This window comes from Cryptomeria japonica, chromosome 2 (assembly GCF_030272615.1).
Source record: "Cryptomeria japonica chromosome 2, Sugi_1.0, whole genome shotgun sequence".
NCBI classification, from domain to species: Eukaryota; Viridiplantae; Streptophyta; class Pinopsida; order Cupressales; family Cupressaceae; genus Cryptomeria; species Cryptomeria japonica.
Window position 1 is genome coordinate 138,457,693 of NC_081406.1, and position 4,575 is coordinate 138,462,267.

Genomic DNA, 4,575 nt, shown 5'->3' on the forward strand with positions numbered 1-4,575 from the left:
CTTGTGTGTCCAGATCAATGATTCATAGCTCTCCCATGTCCTTAGGTTGAATGCAATGTTGCTCGAAAGGAACAAGTACTATCTATTTATTTCCCCATTTGGCTCATAAAAAGTTATTGATAAGTTGGGTAATTGGTTGTAGCAGTTTTCAAAAGACATCCAACATGAGGATAAAAAACATTACTAGAAAGAAGGATTTTGTTTTTTGCCACTTGGTTGCGACCAACTATAGATAAGAATCTATCAGTCCAATTCAAAAGTTTGGCCTTGATTTTGTTCATAAACTAGTTCCCCATACTTTGAAAGAAATTTCGACTCTAAAAGGGATGCCTAGATATATGGTGATTGTGTCATGTTTTATTTCTTTCCATTCTATAAGAATCCAAGGTGGGTGGAAATGAGGGTGAGACATGATAAATTATGTCTTGTGCATAGCCAATTTGGATCCATATATGATACAAAATATGTCCAAGGTATCCAAAGTCTTAGCCACCTCTTTGGCATTAGTTTTTTCGTATTGCTAAAATAATTTTTTGTATTACATATCAAACTTATAGACATAATTACAATGGTGGAAAATGGGGATTGTTAACTAGTGAGTGTATTAACGAAAAAAACTCTTAAAATACATTTGAAAAACCATTTACATGTCAAACAATCAATATGTCCAATTGTATATATATCTATGTAGAAACGAAATAAATTAGCATAGATATCTTAAATATAACTATCCCAATATAAATATCTCAAAATTAATCTCTTAATCTCTTTTAAAAATATTATTTAAAATTATCTATACTTATTATAAAAAAATAAAAAATAAAATAATAGACATCATAAAGTTGATATTCATTAGATATGAATTAATATAAAATAATAAAAAAATGATAGACCTCATAAAGTTGATATTCATTAGATACGAATTACATAGATAAATTGGCATATATTTAATAATGGTCTATTACAATACTATCTAGGAGATTGGAACTCACTAAATAAGGTGAAGTTGTAAAGATTTAAAATTGGAGTTGGTGAAGAGGGTATCAATTTAAAATTTCAAGTGGCCTTGTTTGTGTAACCAATGTCAAGGCACTTACAAAAAGCAATAAAATATTTGTATACAACAAAGTTGATATTAAAAAAACACAAACTTTTGTATGGTTTATTGTAAAATAATGAGAAGGTTTATCTTGTTGATTGGTTCCACTGGTTCCAATCCTCATCTATGGAGGTGATGATGGCAAGGAAAGTGAAAAGGAAGTATTGACATTGGCAAAATGAGTATTTCCATGGGATTATGATTGAATGCCAAAGTGATTTAAGAAATGGGTGTAGTAATGTATACTCCAATTGATTAATTGGGAAAGTAATATCAATGTGATTTAAGAAATGGGTGTAGTAATGTATACTACATTTAATTAATTGGGAAAGTGATATCAAAATGATTTAAGAAATGGGTATAGTAATATATACTCCATTTAATTGATATCCTATTATTGTGACTTGGAGAAAAAGATGGCATTTGCTCTCTCCCCAATAAGCTTTGGAGTAAGTGCTTGACTAATTAGATTGACCTTGTAATTTGGATAATCTTCCACCTATTTCTATTATAATTGCACATACATTTCAATACACATTAGGATTGTTATAAACCAGTTAAGAATGCCCATCCCACATGTGCATTGGTTCTTTTAATCAAGTCAATGTATTGCCCAAAGGAACACTTTTAATAATTGGATTATGAACCACTTTTACAGCTCTGTGATGAGAACAAAATGTGGAGAGATTAAATTATAAGTTGGCAGCCATGAAAAACCAGAAATCGGGTATGACCCACATGGAATACTTTATTGATTAGAGATGGGTATTCATGCATTCATATTCCCAAGCTGTAATTGATTGCCATATTTGAGCATTATTGAATGAATAGTAAAAGGTTTTGGACGTCTGCCTATATTTTCTTTACAAGCTTCAATGATGATGATGTGAAATAAAGTTGTAGTTAGAATAAAGAAACAGGGTTGAAACAAAGAGACGTTTGTCTTCATTTTGATTATAAAAGTGATGAATATGATGCCTAATGCAACTTGAAAACTGAGTGGAAGTCATTATATCAAACTTTGTTTATGATTGTCTTTCAACAGTGTTGGATAAATTGCCTTTTGACTTCTGATGGGACTGAAATGTGAACGAATTTCCTTTCTCATGATGTACTGTGATGGGTCATTCTGTTAAGTAACTTCATGCTTACAATCGACTCCAGTTTTTTTGGGTATAGTCCCTTCTTATTCAGACTGATCAATCAAGGAAGTCCAGTCTATTTGCTTTTGACATTGAAGTTAGTCTATTTGTGTTTAACTTTGACCGTATGTTTAAATTTCTCTATCCAAACTTTCCCTTTTAGTTGTTTGGGGATAAAGATCTCCAAGATGTCGAAAGGTATTTGGTAGAACAGTTTTAAGAATAGCCTACTGTATAAAAGAAAAAAATTATATATATAATTTTTTTATTATAGTTTAATTTAGGTTAATCATTTGAATCAATTGTATATAATTCAGTATTCTAGATTAATAATTGGCAATTGTGATTTGATCGAGTAATTATATTTGATATGTTAGGACATGTAAATGTGATAATTAGGTTACTTGGCTCTATGATTAACAAATGAATGCTAATGAGAAAGATTCTAGAATTAAGTTGGAGTATAATAAGAAAACAATGGCTCTTTATGTTCAAAATGTAATGGAGTTTGTGCCGAATCAATGTTTTTTTAAAGGACAACTTCACATGCTTGGGATGAATTCATGACTGTGGAACTTTGGACTTGTCCTCGCACATGGTAAGGTTCTACTCTACTCTACTCCTTTGCAATCTTGGGGATTGACGACATTTAGAAATACCTTAAAGGGTTGTCATTTCATCGCAAGGAGAAAAGTTCTCCTAGACCAACCCTCGCAAAATTTACAAATATCAAAGACAATAGGCGAGGGCCCTAAATGCAAATTTCTTACTCTTTTCAAAGCACCAAATTCAAGCATGCCTCTATTGATTTCTCTTTTAATCTTTGAATGAGAAGATCTTGAATGATACTTGGATGCCCTAGATGAATGCAATTAATTATTTTTAATAAATAACACATAACATAATATTGCACTAAATATTTGTTTAGTTGGTAAAACATGAGAGGGTAAATGAGGCTAATTCATCAAATTTCAATTAATTTTTTTTAAATGAATGGGGACAAGTTTGTGATTGTGGGGTCACCCTTATAATTGTGAAAATGCTCTAGTATGGGAAAATGGTGAGATTTAGGTGACTAATGGCTACATCAAGTTAGGCCTAATAAATGTGAGGAATGGATAAATGTTTAGAAGAACGTGTGTATGTAATGCAGGAGCATCCCCGGTTCATAGAAATCTTGCATCAACCAAAAACATTTTCCTTTATGTTTGCAGTTTCAGTTTTCCTTTCTGTGTGTCCCAGTTTTGGCTCATTGGATCCTGTGGATTTGGATTCCACTTGAAGAGTCCATGGGGTCGTCGGACTTCCGACAACTACTTTTGTCAGTAGTCCAATGAAAAGTAGTCGCAATTCCAACAATCGGTCATCGGAAATTAGCCTCGAATGTACTAGTGATCTTTCTTGCTTCTAGATCGCATCGCATTTGGATCATTTTCCAACAAGATATCGCTACCGGTTTCCATGACAGTTTCCTATTATCGATTAGCAGTCCTTTGTTACCGGTTGCCTGGACCTATTTTGGTGATCTACTTGAACCCATTCTGAAGCTTGTGAAGCCTTGGGCGTTGATTTTGATGTTCCTTAGCGTGCGACCGACCTTTTCCCGCGATCTACGTTTCATTCTTTGGATTTTCTAGAGGAATCTCTTGGCGAAGGCCGACCTTGTTTATTTTGTGCGTTAGGTCTTGTTCTTCGGGTTTTGATCTCTTTTGGGCCAACTAGATCCTTTGGATCGATATATATATATATATATATATATATATATATATATATATATATATATATATATATATATATATATATATATATATATATATATATATATATATATATATATATATATATATATAATTGTAATTGCACATTAGAATGTAAGCAATCAGAGAATCAAGTAGCTAGACTATGTGTATAAGATAGATCTCATGATTCAAGGTCCCAGTTGTGACCTATTGTGTATGTTCTACCAGGCCTGTGAGCTGTTGTATCCTAGTTGTTACCGGTTGGTTGTAATCAATTTTCATACAATCAAACAATCTGTTATGTATTTCTTCCATCATATCTTTGTGTTTTCGTTGTGTTTACTCTTGCTGACCGGTCCAGATTGATCTCTTTGAGGTCCCTCCTCACCGGTGACTGCTTCAGTACGTAAGTGAAATGTAGGGATAAATGTATAGAGATATGTGTGCATGCATGGATGAAAGGCTAGGGGGATGAGCCCAAGTTACAATAAAATTATGCCTTGTTGATATGCATGTGTATCAAGACAATTCTTCAAAATAGGCACAAAACTAAGTGGAAAATGGTATGGACACGCAAACTTCACTTGTTACAATA